This window comes from Arctopsyche grandis, chromosome 4 (assembly GCF_051622035.1).
Source record: "Arctopsyche grandis isolate Sample6627 chromosome 4, ASM5162203v2, whole genome shotgun sequence".
Taxonomy (NCBI): Eukaryota; Metazoa; Arthropoda; class Insecta; order Trichoptera; family Hydropsychidae; genus Arctopsyche; species Arctopsyche grandis.
The window spans coordinates 31,458,419-31,478,106 of record NC_135358.1 but is presented as its reverse complement, the minus strand read 5'-3'; the positions used below and the strand labels follow the sequence as shown (position 1 = coordinate 31,478,106).

The following is a 19,688-nucleotide window of genomic DNA, read 5'->3' as shown; positions in this document are numbered from 1 at the left end:
ATAATACTTTTATAAAATTAAAATAAATATTCACGTGATTTTTGTCTTCAGGAAAACATTTAATTACATCGCGTTATAATAGAATATAATTTAATATGTCAAATTACGAACCGACCTATTAATTAAAGTACTGACCGTCAAATATAAAATACGTAATTAATCATTTACATAATTGGTAACACAATTGAACTCTCTCCTGAATGAAATATTTTCAGTCTTCTAAACGGTTTTGTCGATTTCAAATTTGCACATCCGTCAACAGGTACGATTTTAATGATGAAATAATTTCAGAAATACATACAATACAAAACGGATCCAAAACAGACTTTTGTAGCGTTTCAAATTATTTTAATTCGACGTCATACATATTGAGAAATTTACGTGTCGACAGATCGCATTTAAAATTATGCTCTAAGCAAGAAAATCGCAAATTCAATTACAAAATACATTCTACTAGAACACCTGATGTAAATTGATTAAAAATCGTCACACTATCAAATATACAATTTCCTCTATTCGATAATGGTACATTAAATTTATAATTTAGCACCAATTAAGAAACGGTTGACTCGTCAAACGATTGTCTGTTTCTTTTAGATGTATTGAAATAATGGTATAAATAATTTATAAGACGACTAGCCACTAATTACGATCGACGAAGAAACGAATCGTTTTAATAATTAGCGACGGTCTGAAGGTTAAAGTTTGAGAACGGGACAAAAAGATCGAAATTGTAGGAATGCAGGAAAGATAAATAATTAGCATATAGACGAATATGATGATGCTGACACACCTGGCAGATGACTGGTCCATCTTCGACGAGTCGTTGAACTTTGCCCGTGATCATCCGGTTCAACAGTTCCAAAGCATGGTGGACGTGATCGGATAAAAACCACGTGATAAAAGTAAATGTATGATTTATCTCTTTAGGGTGTGTCGTTTTTCTGTTGCTGAGGGAGTCTTTGAATTGTGACGATTCATCTCGGTTAATTGCGAGATTGTATGTTATTTTAAGTATTGTTTGTTGTAAACATTGTTACGGCGACAGACGTGGTCTGCGGAAAATTTTGACGTCACGTCGCAAATTAGACGAAGACGTCTTTGACATTGACAAGAGTGCATGAGCATTTTCCGGTTGGAAATGTTTTATTGATGGTAGCAATTAGAATGACAAAGTATTGAAGATGTTTAGAAGTACATATTTACATATATAACAAACTACGTACATACATATGTCCATACGTTCAAAGTTTATTTAAATTTGTAATATATATTTTTTTAATTTTAATCTTTTTTTTTCATTATCTGTATATTTTGGATTGTGATTTTAAAGTCATGAAGAATGCAAAAGACTAATGAGAAAAAATAATTATTTTTTTTGAGTGACATCTATGATAAAAAGTAATAACTACAATATAAATCATAATTTAAAATGGTTTCACTGCGTTAAATTATTTATTTTATTTCTATTACATGAAATTAAATTAAAAAAAATGTGCATGGAGTTAAATTTAAAAAATATGAATCATAATATGAACTATTTTTATGTGATTTCTAAAAAAATAAATATAATCTATACTAGGTTTTAAATTAAAATCATAGATGTCACTAACAAATAGTACAAAATATAAAATATTTTGTGATGTATCGAGTATAATTTTTACGTAGACTTTTCAAGGGAAAGCTTCGGAAAAACATCAATATTAAACATCAAATTCATAAAATATGCATTTCAAGGATTTTTTGTGTTTTAAATTAAAGTTATTATTCAAATTTAAGTATTCGTACATTAGAATGGATCTCAAATTTGGCGTGATTTTTTTTTTATTCTATTCAAAATGCTACCGCAAATTATTACGTTCATCTATTTTGAATTGAAGCATTTTTTTTCCTTTATTTTTATGGTTAATGTACGTCTGTGTGAAGAAATTTAGACTGCGACATTTTACAATGATGCTTTTACATACCGAATAAATCAAAATTTGTGCTAGATCAAGAGCTAGACCACGTTCTCTCAACCTTTTTCCGGCTGTGACCAACTTTTATAATGGCGAAGTAACATTTGAGCACATACATTTACATGAGGGCGAAGAAAATATATCAAAAAGATTTCCCGGAATATAATTATGAATACTTTACGTGATGATTATACTTGTTTATGAGTAGCCGGATTAAAAATTCATATCATGATGTTCAAAGCCAACCTAATGGCATTCGATTTGTTTTTTTGCCCTTGCTTTGATTAACAGCAATTTTGCTATTAAAAAAATTTAAACGCCGAGATATCCAAGAATTCATCCTCTTTGTTCTTTGTACTTTATCGAAAATGCCAAAAACATATATCCAAGAAGGCCGAGATTGGGGTTAGTATCAGTCAATTCATGATTTTTTTTTCTTTTGCATATTTTTCTATACTATTATTGTGGAAAATATAATAATCAAATACACATGTTGGCAAAACTACATTCAACTTCGCTACATTCAATTTGGGACTTTCCCGAATACAATGACAAATGGGACATCTAAACGATTATCTGAAATAATATAAGAATATTAATCATTGCAATTGATTCATTCAATCGTCTTGAAAAATTATCATTAAATTTTCAATACACAATTCTATTAATTTTAATCATAACTATGACTCAAATGCCGCTAATATATTGCACTATAGTAGCGCACAATATGTATTCAATTCAGGAAACATCAACATATTTAATTTTAAATTTTCATGAGACACGCAAAGTCCACATTTCCGCTATATTTAAGTACGTGTGTGTTTGTTCGATAACTATTGTGTAATTACATAGATATTTTGTTTTGAGGTAATACCTTAAAAAAATCGGGTATTTCCAGTTCAATTTGATCCAAAAACTTTATTGAATTGTATGCAACTTTGAACTTTATTTTACATAGTTCTATTGTTGCGTTTATGCTTTTATTTACTTATTTACAAGTTTGACACGCACTTTTGTCGGAAAGTGTTTCGTTCAACAAACGCAAGCATGAAATAGCCACGTTGCATCACATCGAGTGAATGATCGCGCATCACCGGTGCACGCGAGTTGCATCATGAAGTGCAATGCATCATCGCACATGCACAAAACGGCACTGAAAACTGTCGCTTTTCAACCCAGCCAGTGTCCGAGTCCGAAACTTTGAAATATTATGTTGATTTCGACGTCGATCGATACGTTGTAAACGTGTCCCATTTTATAAGAATGAGTTTACGTAATGCAATTACTCGTTGGGAAATTATTAGAACTTGTGTTTAACGTGAGTGATGTTGGAAAAAATATTGCCTTGTTGATTTTCAATAATGTTGTAGTGTGTCGAGAACCTTGTTGTTGATTGGCAAGAGATCCAAACTAATATCTGCGGGTATTATGAATGAATGGAATAATGGACGGCAGACAACGGGTATAGTAAATAGTAAAAGAATAACAATATGCGAAAATGAGAATGTAAACAAACTTTTTTTTTTTGAGGCTTTTTTGGGAAACTGACAATACTGTCAAATTAATTTATACACTTGCTTTTAAAAACAAATCATATAAATGACATTATTTAAAACTTGTATATTTTTTTATTACAAATATACATTATAAATACACAGGTACATGGTTAGAAACATTATGAAAAAATATTAATAGTCAATATAATACATATAGTATTAACAGTGGGAAAAAATCCCAAGTGAAAATACGTAATTTTGACTTTTGATTTGAACTGGACGACTACTTAGAGAGATTTGAAAGCTGAAAAGTACTAAAAATGAAAGATAAAATACCCGACTATAGATTCCAATATTCATTTTGAACAGGAAATTAACAGATTTTGAGAAATCGACCGAACAACACCAAGATATAGAAAAATCGCGCGATTTAAAAAACACATACATATATGTATCTCCGAATCTCGAGCCAATCAACACTTTTTATTACCAGATTCGTGTTCACTGGGCATAGATCTATAAGAAAAGCCATATCTTGTCTCTGAACCAAAAAAAAGTCGTCATTTGTCGAACAGTGTTATTTAAAATATATAGAAGTAGTTTCTAAAATGAAAAATTTGGACTGGAATATTATTAACCCTCCCTCACCGAAGTGGGGTATGCAAGTGCCCCAATTTTTACGTTTTTCGTATTAACTATGTGGTTTTCAAAGCTATACACCCTATATTTTTAGTATTCCTAGAATGAACTACAACAAATTTATTTTAATAGATTTTGTATGATTTAGAAAAGGGATACATCGTAACCGCCTTTAAATTCCAAAGTTTAAATATTTTTACGTATCTGCTATTATAATTGCTATTGTTTTTTATGATTATGTATAAATGTATTTTTGTCTGTGTATATACATATATACATATGTACATAATATGTATGTTTATATTTATTTTTCTTACTTTTTTTTTCTTTTATAAGACATTCCTTTTTTATTGTTTTTTATAATTTGTAATTATTATTATTATTATTAGTTGTTTATGTATATACATACATACATATACATATGTCTAATTTCTTAAGTTATTATTTTGTTTCTTTTCTTATCTGTTATATTTTTGACCTTTTTGGCGCATTAGGAATTCCTGTAATGCTACAATGCTCCAAACTTTAAACAAATAAATAACTAGAGTAAATGGCTATGCAGAGATCTGAAAGTACAATCAAACAAAGCCTATGCCTTAAATATTAAATTATTTAAAGTAAGTATCCTATATTGTCTTCAATTAAATCAGATAAGTTGGCAAACTCTGATAGGAAACGATCGACCTGGAGTCTCAAATCCGAGGTCTGGCCAGCAGAAACCAGTGGTATTTGAACCCGTGACTACTTTGTTCAAAGCATTATATGCTATCCACTCGTCAATTCTGCTAGCTTTTTATAATATATGTATGTGAAAATTATTGTAGAACAGTCGAATTTAAATCAAAATCGATTAGAAAACTGTTTGTAACGGCAATAAAACGAAATAAAAAAGCACAGTAAATACAGTGAGTGTTTTATACAGTCCCTTCACAAACAGTCATATCTGGGTTGGATTTCGACATAGCGAGTGCTATCCTAGATTCGGTACATATATACGTAACAACTAGGTACTGTCCGTTACTGTAATTTGAGTAAGCTATTATCGAAAACTAGTTCCAACCGATGTGGAAACGCTGAACTGGAAGAAAGTGCCTTCGATCCGATCGATTCGTAAAAAAATAACGTGGCTCGTTATTTGCCACACATTTCGACAGACTCGTTTTGATAGCTCGGGTCGGATTTTTTCCAAAATTTTTCCCAATGGAAACAGTCGAAGGAAACAGTACAGGTACGAAAATACAACACGACATGGAATTTCCTTGAGGTTTCCGCTAACTTGTAACCACGGCCGCTCGGTGTCGTAATATTTGCGAATTGTGTTGACATGACCAAGTTTTGAGAAAACATTAAGGTGTTAGAACCAGTAACGTGTACCACAAAAATATGATACATAGTTACATATACATAAATAATATAATACAATGTGCTCGGACGCGTCAAACCACACATATTCATAAAACGTGTCAAAAAAAAAAAAAAAAAAAAAATATATATATATATATATATATATATATATATATATATATATATATATATATATATATATATATATATGTAGGTACATACATACATTATATTTTTACTTTATTGTGTATGTACGTAGTAACAACACATAAAGTTTTGTGATCATGAAAAAATTCCAACTTGAGATTTTGACGGATTCGAATTCAGAATCGATCACTGATCACGTTTTCATGATCTAGAAAAAATGTGTGTGTGTCTGTGTATTTTTTGAATATCGTTAATCTTATCGAACTGAAACATAGTATCGGTTACTAAAATTCTTATCGATACGATGTAGTTTTTTTTCAATTTTTTAAGTTGACCGGAAATGGTACCTCCTCCTATATGTGTCCTCTTTTTTTATGTCTTTGGATTCAATTATCTCCCAAACCGCTTTCTGAAACTTTTTTACATGTAATAGAAATTATAAATTTTATACTCTAATATTTTTCCTAAACCGGAAATAGTACTTTTACTCAAGAGAATCGATGTTTTTTTTATTTTTTTCTCAGAAACCTTTTGGTTTATTGAACTAAAATTTCATATCTAGAAGTTTAATCTTAATACCAAGTTACATATAAAATTTGGAGAACACCCATCAACCGGATGTGGCAGTTAACATTTTTTTTTCGTTTTTCGATTGCAGTTCGATTTTTCTTCCACTATTTTTTTCGACCTCTTAAAGATGCGTGCTCTACACGAAAAAGTATTATTCTTGTATCAATGCGATGGAAAAAAAATCACTAAATTTTAAAAACCGGAAGTGGGATTTTTTCCACTTCGAGATTTTAATTGATTCGGACTCATAATCGATCACATGGTCTAGAAAAGAAAATGTATGTGGGTTAGTATATGTGTATGTATAATGTCGGTATCTTAGATTTTTTCGAAGACGTCACGGATTTACAAACAGCACGCCAAAACACGCGGTTTTGTTTTTGTCGGTTTTGTCGCCGCGCGGTTATATCGGGGCGGTTATGTCGGTGTGGTTTGGCCGGGGCGCTTTTACCGAGTGGTTTTGACTGGACACTAAGATGTATGTATATCTCGCAAAAAATTTCTGCTAATCAAATTTGTCCACAGATGTCTCTGTGATATTGATAAATATAACTATATTTGTAATATTTCTGTGAAAATGAGTTTTCTTGTAATAAAATAACAAAAAAAAATGTACTTTCATATATTACCAATCAATTACTGCCTTTTTATTTGAAATTAGCATAACATCTTAAATATTGGATAAATTGAATCATCAAATATAAAAAAAAAAAACGAAAATAGTTACCGGATGAATATTGATATAATGCAATAACCATGTGATTTTGCTATTTTATTGGCCGTACAGATTATTTACAGCTTGCACAAAACGAATCACCAATATTATTAATATTCAATAATAAAATCACCATTCGCGAGTGAACCTCTCTATTAAACTATTCAATAAAATTAATAATACATAAAAAACACTGCAATGAACTAAAACATTACAAAATTACGTTTATAATACACTTTTGCAATTCGCAGCGTTGAACGCGAACGTTCCCTTTTGTTGTGATTCAGTTTTAAAGCCCGTTTGAATTTCGGCGGCACTTTTTTTTACGTTGATTTTTCTTCACAGCCACACACCAAAGATTGTCAAATGTTTTCTACGGACAGGTGGGCATGAAAAGTTTCACAATGTTCCACCAAAAAGAAGGTAACCTCGGATTTGAACGGTTCCACATTATACTACGTATATTTCGACTCGCAAACTTATAAACATACATACATATACATATTTAAATGAAGATCATTTTTCTACGGAAATGAATCTAAAGTCATGTTGTTTAGAGGACACGAATGGATCAGGATATCCGGTCACGACTTGAAGATGAAAGATTATAAGATCACTCTGTATGCATTTTACAACCTTTAATATATGTATCTGCATACATTTTTTGTCGTTTTATTAATAAATATTATCTTAAGTGAATTAAAAACTACATCAGCTATGTATCACATACTTATAACCCAAAAATGATAGCTCCATAAAAATAATAGTTCAGGGTAGCGTTTTATGGATTGATATACAATATTTTTGTATATCCAGTCAGGGATTTTTCATAGACATGCTATTGCGCAGTAACTTTAGTTATAAACATTGGTAAGTAACTATTGTTAAATGATCAGAAAATAAATTAAATGGCCAGTATATTCGGATCAGTAGCTAAACGGTCAGTGATGGTAAGTTTATGTTTATATTTAACGGTCAGAGCTTTGATTAAATGGACACTTCATTTTGACAGTTGATTAACCAACTTCATTTATTAATATGTTAGATGTTAGATTAAAGCTCCTTTGAAGTTTATTTCGTATAATTTTTTGAAAGTAATTCGTACGTGAAATTTAAGGTAAAACAAAATTTGATGCTATTTTCAAACTTTGAAAATATGCTCTAATAGAATATGAATTTAGTCAAATCGTGATGTTATCACGTAAATATAAAAACGAGATACGAATCTAATCAATACAGAAAGATAAATGAACACTTTGCGTAGGTAAGATTGCATTTATAAACTACATGATATACGATTGAGGCTCGTTTCAATTGCTTCATATAATATTTATAGATTTTCGTCAACGGGTTTTTCATGAAAACGGGTTTGTTTTTGGACGTTCGAGATCCGTAGCGGTGCCTAATGACTATTATGCATTTTTTTTTTTTTGTAAAATATGTTACAACAGTTATGTAAGCCTAAAGATGGTTGAGAAACTCAATAAAAGTTCCAATCGATTTTTGCCCATTTAAAATAAACGAGTTTAAACGCATGCACATATGTACATATATATGTGTATATGAATGAATACCTTGATAAATATTTTTCCATAATTTTGTGTTGTAAAAGTGTACTCATTTTGTATTTGATATGATTATGAAGTATTATCGTATTGAAACAGCCTTGATCGTTGCTTTGAATGCTGTTTAGCTTTAAATATACATAGATACGTACATATTTTGTAATCAATATCGAAACGAATATCTAAAATTATTTTTTTTTTAAACAAAGGCTTATTAAGATTTGTTCTAATTATTCAAAACATTAAAATACACCTTGAAAGTGTTCAAGATGATCTGTTTCCTTCCATGTTTAATCAATAGCATTTCAAATAAAATAAACGCGTATCAAATTTTGATTATTTACTATAAATTTGCCAAAACAATCTAATATTTTATGGGAAAAATTATATTTGATTACTTAATTAAAATTTCCATTATTTAAACATAAACACAATGCATTGTTTAAAAGGATATTATGCTGTCATACTAAATTAAGAATTTCTCTGGCGGAAAGTCGTGATGAAACTTTCATCACGAATGGCAAAATATAAGTCAAATATATTTATAATAACGTATATACATATGTATCGGTATATGCAAAGTCTGATAATTACTTGCGTAGTGATGATTTCATAACTTAAAAAAAAACAACATGGAAAAAAATATATATATATGTATTTCCACTCATCTACATACTTAATATATAGTATTCAAAATGGTTTGTTTGCGAACCATCTCTTATCCTTGATTTTTGTATATTTCTTGCAATGGCTTGAACATTAGTATAGTATGATAAATCAATCAAGTTTGAATTAGGTATAATGTTATGCTCAATAAATTTTCAAAGACATTTTTTTCGATTGGTATTGTTTTATGAGCATTGCGAATTTAATTGCCTTATGATATTCTTGGATTCTTGTATGCATATTAAAAATACACAATCATTTTTTGTTTTAATTAAAATTATTAATCCGTGATTAGTAATAGAAAAAAATCATTTTGCCAAAAAATTTAATATTTAATAAGATATTGAATTTTATAATAAGGTTTAAAACGTCAGTATAATTAATGTAGATAGCTATTTTTTTCATTAATACGATATGAAAAATTATATATTTAAAAATATGTAAACTAAAAATCAATTCAATTGCAAAATTTTCAAGGAAACAAATTTGTGGTGAAATATTGTTATTAATTTTCGATGATATCGTATTGTTATTTTATTTTTTGCTTGAATAAAAATTTCGATATATACCTATACATAAATTAGAGAGGTTCCGATTTATTTTGAAAAAAAAAGATTTATTTGAAATCCCAATTAATATTATATAATTAGCCTAATAACATATATTATTTTAAGGCTGTTTGTATGTAGAAGCGTAATATATTAAATTTTATTTCAAAATTATTGCAAATATTTGTTGAATTGTTATTATTTTAAAGATTCCTCCAATTTTTACATTAACTTAAAGATGAGACATACTATTTAGTAATATTTTTCATTGATATTCTATAAAAATCTGAAATATCAAAAAAATGACAACGAAAATTTTACTATTTAAAAGCTTGTACATAATTGTGTTTTAACATCGTCAAATTATATTAAGAATCATTTATGAAGACTGTAAAAATATATGCATTTTAAATTATTTCTAGTCAAATTGTCGGTCGTTTCTAGTGGGAGATCAAATTTGAAAGAAAAGTACGACTAAGTATCATCAAATAGAAAATTTGAAGGTTTTATATTGAAAACTGTAGTATGTATGTAGATAGAAGATAAGAAATACAATCATCAAAAATCTTGTGAAGATAAGTTGAAAATATTCCTTTTAAAATTGTTTTAAAGTGCATTTTAAAAGTGCGAGAAATCATAGCGTGGAATAAATAAAAGCAAAAAACTGATTCATCTAATTTTATATAATGTTTGCTATTGATTGTAAAAAAGCTAGTTACGACAAATTTAGTAGCTGGAAACTATGTATGTAGAAAAACCTTCTTCAACTCTAGCATTGATTTTTTATTTTTATTTTTAAATGCTTTTTATCATTACTAAATTATGTTCATAATACATCTTATATCTATTTCAATAGCTACCGATCTACTGATCAATTTTAATTTAATTTGGTTAGTAATCATAGTATTATATTATTCGAATGTTAATGTACAGCATGGTAGGAAAAATAGCTCGAAAGCTTATTTACAATCCTTATAAATGCTCATAATACATCTAATACATAATATTAATTGAAGACTCTCTGAAGTCGACGATCTAAAGCAGATTATGTTTAGGTAATCTTCAACTCTAGCAGAGTTTTTGTTTGATAAATGTATGTAGGTATATAAAATCATTGAAAAAAGCTTATTTATGAATGAATTTTGATTTGTTCAAGGCATGGTTGAAACAAAATGATAAATCCAATACCCGATACAATATTCTGGTCATATTTTCAGCTCCTACTCATTTCAAGAAAATTGAAATGTCACCCAAGGGAGAATTCTACAACCCTATCTATCACTTACGAGCATTTCACTTATTCACCTTAACTTAAAATCAAATCTATTTCAAGCGGAACCAAACGCACTGAAACGCATTCACTCGCGTCCAAAAACGCATGCATCATCTCACACGATGGATGCACCACTCGAAATGGTCGTTTGGATGTACATACATAGACAAGGTGGTTAAACGCTTCGATATTATGCAATGTTGGTCACAAAGGCTGCTCGACTGCTGTTACATCAGATCGAATCGCAGCCACGATCAGTAACCAGCCAGTTACTGACATAGTCGGGCTGCTCTAGCGCTACTACACACTTCTTGTCACCTTTAAACCCACCCACACACGTGAGTATCCACCAAAAATTTTTATTATATCCTGTTTGACAAATTTTCAAGTTCATCCTTGTCCAACAATGTCGATAAACATGCGAATTACATTTAATTATAATTCAAGCTCTTTGGCCTATGTGACAATTTTACATGATGAGATGCTTCAACTCATACATAATTATATTGCAATGATAATAATTTACGCATAATTTTTCAATATTAATATTAGGTTTATATGAAATTCGTTTGGAACGTATTTTTTATTTATTTGACATGACAGTTTTTGTGGGATTTGCATGTATATGTACCTATATTACATCGTTATATTAAAACCATTTATTTTTTGCACTGTTGAGATATCCTTGTTGATCATGCATAATTTTGAGAAAAACGATAAAAATACATTTAAATGTATTTTTTCGCCTTTAATAACATAACATAATGGCATAAGTTACCACGTGTGTGTTTTTTCTATACAATTTTTCAACTTTGTAATTTCCATAACCGGAAATCGTCTTCCATAAGCGTGTGGTGTTTTGAGTATTTCTAAGATTATATTATATGAATATTTTTGTTATAAATAAGATTTTTAGTATTGAAACTGTGTGATACTTTTGAATCCTTGAAATTTCGCTCATGGTTTTGGGGTCACGAGCCAGCGTTCGTCATGGCAGCTGTGCAAAAATTTCGGACGGTCGATTGTCGTGATTAAAATATTGCGTAAACATTGCGTAAAAGTTGTGATTAAGTTATGAGCATGTGCGGTATAAAATGGTACAAGGACGCGACATTAAATGCTTTTAATGCTAATTTTTCAAAAAAAAAAAAAAACCATATCTTTTATCGGTACCATTGATTGATAAGTTAGTCGTAATGTAAAGCTTTGTGTAAGTATACGTGCGAATGTTTAAAGTGCGTTTTTTGGTTGAAACGTAAGCAATTTTTTTTAGAATTATTTCAGAATACACAGTCCGTATCCTGTATCTAAGGATAATTTGAGGAAAATCAATTTATTAGCAGTTTTAATCCGTGAAAATTGATTCGAGACGGTGGCTGAGTGCCCTCACCAAATCGTAGCCGTTTTGGCCTCGTCAGATGCGTTTCGTAATATTCAAGGTTGAAAATTTTTGACGTTCTTATATTGCGATTTACCCATTTCACTATGTAGTTATTATCCCCGATGTTTGCTCGTCAGATGACGTTGTAATCGCTACATTCAATTAACGAAATCGTTAAGAACACATCTGTCAAAATCGTGAACAAATGTAATAATTTTTACAAAAAAAAGATTTTTTTATACATTTTTATTTGTTTTCAAATGAAATTTTGCATTTAAATGTAACACTTTAATGATGCCATTACGTGTTGTGTCATTTGATTGCAATTTATAACATAATGTGGCAATTGTAAAGTGTCGTTGTTAAGGATAATTAAAGGAGAACTTGCAACGTATTACGATGTCGAAGTTCACTCTATTGTGTATTGTTTTGAGCAATTATTATATTGTACACGTTGAAAAATGTGTTTCTGGTGCAGCCTATGAATAATGGATGTTCTCTGTGTGTTAACGATATAAAAAAAACAACATGTTAATTATATGTACGTACATTTATAAAGAAAAAATCATTGCGACATGTGTAATTGTAGATCGCAGGTCAATTAGAGCCGATTTATGGCACATGCAAAAATTGCCATTGGGTCACTCGAAATATAATTTATGTAATTGATACGATCGTAACGTTTCGGCGAAGGTCAATTTAGATATAATCAAGCTTAAATCAGTGGCGTAACGTGAATTCAAAAAAAAATTAAGGCGCCCCCCCCCCCCTCTTATATACATATTATTTCCTTTCAGCTGGTCCATAAATCTAAAGAATTTTGTATTTTCGCGCTCAAATAAGTCACAAAACCTGCTTTATATTCCAAAAGTGGATCATATGTTATTAGAAGTTAAATAAAAGATAGAAAATTTCCAGGATTGTTAGAAAATACAAAACTCTCTTGATGTCCATCGAAATGCCAAATTATTTTTAGCCAATGTTAATATGACATTAATAGCATGATAATGGACTTGACGCCAATAATTTACACGACTTTGCAACTCTGAAGAAATATATTTTTCAATTTTCTCTGAATTTTTCCACAAATCGTACGTAAAACAGGAACCTCAGAAATGGTTTGACCACCTCACCAGAGCTAACTGAGGAAGAAGAATGATCAGTCGATTGAATTTCCGCAACAGTTTGCATTAAGTTCGCCGTATTATCTCCATTTCTCGAAGAAGAGCGAGGTTGCTTTTCTGCTAAAACTGCCGAAGGACTTAATTCCATTAAGTCATTAGAGACTTTGTCAGTTTTAGGCAATTTCAATTAACTCGTGATTTGATTATTTTTTTGTTTTCTTCACTGAACTTCTTCTTAAAACTACTCATATTAAAAAAACATAAAATATTCTCAACTACAGAAAACACAATGGTACACTTTATATTAAGCAATGATCAAACACATTTCGGGAGGTGGTTTATGTAATTGTAATCGATCGCGATCCTATTCCGGAGCGTGTTCAAAATCAATTGTCAAAAAATCTGAACGAACCCACTGATTTTGAGCGTAAAGTTGTAAAATTGACATATTTTGGTCGCGTTCTATTATGTATTAATGTTAAGACTTGTATTGAAAAAAAAGCCGACTTGTATCCCATTATAAAACCGACTGCTTTTGAATTTTATGACGGTCTGCAATGAAATATTTTTGGTCAGAGATTTCAATGTTGTTCAAGAAAATAGTACTAATTTGTTTCATTGTTTTAATACTAGAAAAGTATATATAGGTGTATGGGATTCAAAGTAAAAATATTTGATAGGAGACAAGTAAAACGCAGCTTATACAAGAACAAGTAGTTTATTATTTATAGATAGATACATTAAGTAACCACTCATAACAATCCTACAGGTATGTACGTATATGTACAAGAATAAAAGAGAATCCTCAGTTATATGTAAAAATAATACGAGATGCAAATAGGTATAAGAGAGCTTTACAAAAAAATTTAGAGAAAAAGTTAAAAAATCAGTGAAAAAGGCGCGCTGCTTTAAGGCGCCCTTTTAGGTTCGGCGCCCCCCCGCACTGCGGGGTCTGCGGGCGTGGTAGCTACGCCACTGGATTGAATCCGTTGTCGAAATTAGTTCGAATTACACATTAAAAGAACACCTTTCTTGTTGCAAGTGCTCGCGCCGCACCGGTGAATTACGATTGCATCACAACAACAAACTACAAAAGTCTCGATTGAACAAAAAATAAAGTGGAGGAAGAATCGTGAAAATCGGTCATTTCATCGATCTGTTTTTACGGCATATTAGTCAATCGTCGGTTTATTAAATGAAAAACAAACAGTATTTTGTCTGTAACGTTTTGTCAGACGTTTGAGCAATACAAAAGTGAAAATATCAACGATGAATTCACTCGAATTGTATCAAATAAGCAGCGTCACCTAATTTTGTAGTTATTATGCATGTATAATCAATTGATTCAATATTCATTAAAAGTACATAATATTTCAAAATGTAATACCTACATGTGTGCGGACGCACATTTTTCAATTACATAATTTCATTAAAGTTGTTTATTCTCATACAAGCATTCATCTTTAAATAGTAGAAGATAATTGGGGATGAAAGTTAATCTTTTCCACTATGACTTTTTTCCCAAAACCAACCAACAGCTCTGATTGAAAAGTACGTTTCGCTTAAAAACATTTGGTTTACTGCACATAAACAAACTAATAGGAATATGTATGCTCTCAATTTGTTTTACATCCATCATTTCTATCTATTTCATACAAACAATAGTGTGTTATATATGTAGGTAATAGACAAAAAATGTGAATATAATTCCTTTGAACAGTTTCTTTCTAATCATATTGTATGTGCCCTAAATATTTTTTCTAAAGGTCCATCTACAAGCTGGACTCGCGAACAATTGATTGACTGTTAATTTAGGAAATATGTTTTCTAGTTAATTTTGTATTAAGTTCTGACTTAAAAGCAATAAACAAACGCAAATAAAAAACTTGTTCTAATTTTTTTTTTAAATTAACTAGGTTAGTATACTATGATATAATACACAAAATTTGATTTGCATCACGGTCAAACGAACAAACAATCTAATTTATACATACATGTGTGTAGTAGAAGATGTTACTTTTCATAAACGACGTAATAACTCTTCTCATGTTAACTTTTATTAAAGAATTGAAAATTACACCATTGACCAATATTGCCTAGTATAAGATCGAGGTGTTTGTGCGTTTGATGAGGTGTCATATTTGGTGAAAAAGAAACTTGTGAGGGAAATTTCACAAACATATGTATGTTGGTATATGTGACTAATTGAAAAAAATTACGCGTTGCGTAGGAAATTCGAAGTGAAACGTCAATGTAATACACATTTTCGCAAACTCTAATGATGAATTGCAGTAATTGGAATAGTGGCAAATGAAATAAAATCGAGAATTTCCGGTCTGTGACGAGTGCAATCGAGTCTTTTCTACAATGGTAACGAGTGCATTCACTTGCGAAGGTGAACAACTAAGTAAAAGTTTACATCTACGCGTGGGTATGGCAACTCATCTATAATCTTGTTTATTCATATTAAATAAGACTTATAAAACCGATGTATGTAGGTTCAATTGATTTATGTGAAATAAACTACAAGTACATATGTAGAGCAGTTAATATTTAAGATAACTCAAGGCATTTTGAAATTTTCAAAGGAAGTGTTAAATTTAAGGACGTTCCATTTGTACTGAGATAGCCTCCATATTATGTATTTAATCCACAACAACCTTCACTTACATGTATGTACATATGTACGTAAGTGCGTGTAATAAAAAAAAAAGATGATCCGACACTTGTTAATATGAAACGTACATACATATATGAAGATTGGCGGTTTATTTGGCTATAACGGTACACCAGCGAAATATGGAAGCTATTACAGGTAAATAGACATTAATAATGGCAAAGTCGTTTTACTGAATGATGTAACTTTTACAGACAGACAGTGCTTTTAGAGTTCACGGCCAAAGAAGTCAATTACGCAATTGGTTATTCGTCAACTTTGAAAGTACATAAGTACCTCGACTTTTTTCAATCCCAATCGTTTTCAATCGAAGTGTAATCGTGTTATCGATTTAGATTTGACACTGAAAAGGTCATGTTGACTATCTATCATTTTTTTGTACTTTAAGGTCTCATGTTGACATTTAAATCAGATAAAAGTTTATTTTTTATGCGAATGTGTTTCATTGAAATTGATTAGTTATTATATGTAATTCAAAAGCTCATAATATGCGGGCATATTTTACTTATCTTTTTAATGATCATTCTTTACTTATTATTTGAGCTGTGTGCATAAAAAGTATTTTTTATTTAGAACTACTACTGCATGGTGCTCTAACTATGAGACTTAAATATAATTTTTTTCTAAAAAAGTACAATTTGGAACACTTTTTGACCCTTTAAATGTGTGTGATCTTCACGAGAAAATTCAAGTATAATCCTTGTATCAATGTGATGAAAAAAAAAATATATTAAATTTAACTAACCGGAGTGGGAATTTTCTTCTTAGAAAAGTCAAAAATGTTGTGACCACACGATTTTTTCCACACCACTGAACCTATCAAGCTTAAAATTTATATTTGTATTCTTTAAGTATTAACTTAGAATTGATAAGGTTTTGGATAGAATTCGTAAACCAGAAGTAGTAATTATTTTTAAAATAATATTTCATTGTTTTATTTTGACCTTTTAAATTATGTTTATCTTCTTGATATTTAATGTGTATAGCAATTTTAAGTAATACAAAAAATTTTAACAAAATCCGATGACCGGAAGCAGAACTTTTGTGTAAGATTCCTTAAATTTTCGCTCAATCTGTATCGAAAATGCCCTCTTAGCCGGTATGTGTGAACGTGTATGTATGGTTCATTATCAAATTTTGCTTTGTATCCTTCTTATATTCCTCAAATACATAGATAAAGTCGTGGGTTGGTCCCATCCGATTTTTTTTTATTTGGATGCAACAAATTTTGCATACTATGTACATATTAAAATATAAGCCGTTATATTTGAAAATGGAGGAAGTCCAATTTTCAGTACCAAAAACACTATTTCCGTTTAACTTAATCGACAAATTGTTATCATTTATTTTAATTCGATGTGTTCAGAATCACTAGTATTTTTTTTAATATGTTTTAACTCGAAACATTATATTTAATGTATTGGAAAATATTTCTCGAGATGAAGAAAAGTGAACTTATGCCAATTTTAAATATAACCGCTTAAATATCATGTTATAATTTTTCATAATAATTTTTCTGTACATTTTAATAGTTTGAGTGACGCCGGGTAATTCGACTAGAATATAGCTATAATAAAAATCGGTGTACATATGCCGTATATTTTAATATGCATTAAAATATACGGCATACACCGTTAGCATTTTGAAATGTCAATGACTTTGAAAAAGCCTCAAATTTTCTGGTTTTTAGTATTAGGAACTCGTTTACCTCTGTAGTAAACCACAATGTGAAACTTTAGTTCCTCTTAAAAAAAACCGAGATGCTCACATAAAATAAATTGATAAATTGCGACCGGAATTTGAAAAAGTGCGTGTTCATAATTTCCGTCAGCAAAGTGACATTGAAAGCTCCATCTTACAAAGCTTTGGCTTTGCGCGGTGAAGGTCGGTCAATAGAATATAAAAGAACATTGATATCATGTTTTATACGATGCTAAATTGAATTTGCAAAGTCGATTCTCCGACTAATTGTGTCGTTGATTGAAATTTTCAATATAATTAGTCGTAGGTGTCTATTCTTGTCCTTGCATACGTGCATACATACAACGTACGTCAATTTTTTACAGCAATTAATAAGCCATTTGCACACAATAAAATGCATGCAAAGTTTGTGCTGAGAGCGCTCGTGTAATTGTCTATTATTTGGTTATTAATATAAGTTTTTTTTGTGAGTGCACCATTTTGAGAAGCATCGTTCGATCGTTAAACTTAATGCCTGCATTCGTAAGACGACATCGTCTACATGTGGAAGTTGTTGAACTTGAACGAAAAGTGTTGCAACACTCAAACGTATAATTTGGATAGAGAAAAATATGTATATGAATAGTGGATATTACCAATATCTATTCTCAAGTATAATCGAACATTTTAATAGTAAACGCAATATGTTTTAGTTTTTTTTACATATGATAATCATATCATCTACAACCATTTACCATCCACTGCTGGATGAAGGCCTCTCCAACACGCTTCCACTCGTCTCTGTTGTGCGTAACTCTCATCCATCTCATCCCACACATTTTACTAATTTCGTCTATCCATCTTCCATCCGGTCTTTCTTTTACCCTTTTGCATTCTCTCGGGTACCATTCTAGCACTTCTTTTGTCCACCTTTCGTCCATTCTTCTAGCCACGTGGTCCGCCCATTGTCATTTCAATCTCTTCACTCTATCTACTATATCCACTACACTTGTCATACTTCTCACCACGTATTCTGTTTCCTGTCTTTCCCCGCTATGCCAAACATACAACGTTCTATACTTATTTGAATGCATTGGACTTTGTGTAGCAACTTGGCGTTCAATGTCCAAGTTTCACATCCATACGTCATCTCTGGTAAAAAATATTGAGCGAAGAACTTTTTCTTCAGGCAAAGTGGAATTTTGATTTTAAAAAAAAAAACCGCATTTATTCGTCGAAATGTAAAAAATAATGCAAATAATTGCAATACCCACTTATCACATGCTTTTTTTACTGAAAGTACACTCAACGGCAAAAATCACAATGTAGTAAAAGAAACACTAAGATAAATATGGTTTAAATCAATTAAAAATTAGGTGAAAGCTTTAACAAATTAATAATTATAATTATCACAGCAATTTGAACACAGCTTTTTGCAATTTGAATTTGTAACAATTTGAACAATCTTTTTTATCCACCAATTTGTCAAAGCAACACTTCTTTCAACAGTGCAATCGTTCGTATATGCCGTATTTACGATAGCTTTAGTATTTTTAGGACAAAGGTGAGGAAAATAATCTGTGGTTGATTTGCTTTTTCACCTTCATTGTCTTTCTTTTTCTTTTTAACTTTTTTATATATATTTTTTTTAAATCTTGATGTTTTTGTAATTTTACTTTTTTATATTACCATATGGTGCTCACTGTAAATGGAATATTATATTTTTATTTTTGTTTATTGTTATTTTTTGTCTCACTTTACAACTTTCTTTTTATATTTTATTCTGTATGTGTACCTATTTAAATAAATAAATAAATAAACAGCAAAAAAACAGTAACAAATTGAGTTTCTTCAGGCAACAATTTAAAATTCTGAATTGTTTATGAATTAATATACAAAGAAAAA

The 19,688-nt window shown here is 30.2% G+C and overlaps 1 protein-coding gene across 1 annotated transcript in view; it reads left to right on the top strand.

Moving 5' to 3' along the window:
* Positions 1 to 11,177: 11,177 nt before the first annotated feature.
* LOC143910538 (very long chain fatty acid elongase AAEL008004) overlaps positions 11,178 to 19,688 on the top strand; it is a 44,866-nt gene continuing 36,355 nt past the window's right edge. The window contains exon 1 of the mRNA XM_077429048.1: positions 11,178 to 11,259. The gene's annotated coding sequence lies outside the window, so the exon portion shown is untranslated. The remainder of the gene's footprint in view (positions 11,260 to 19,688) is intronic.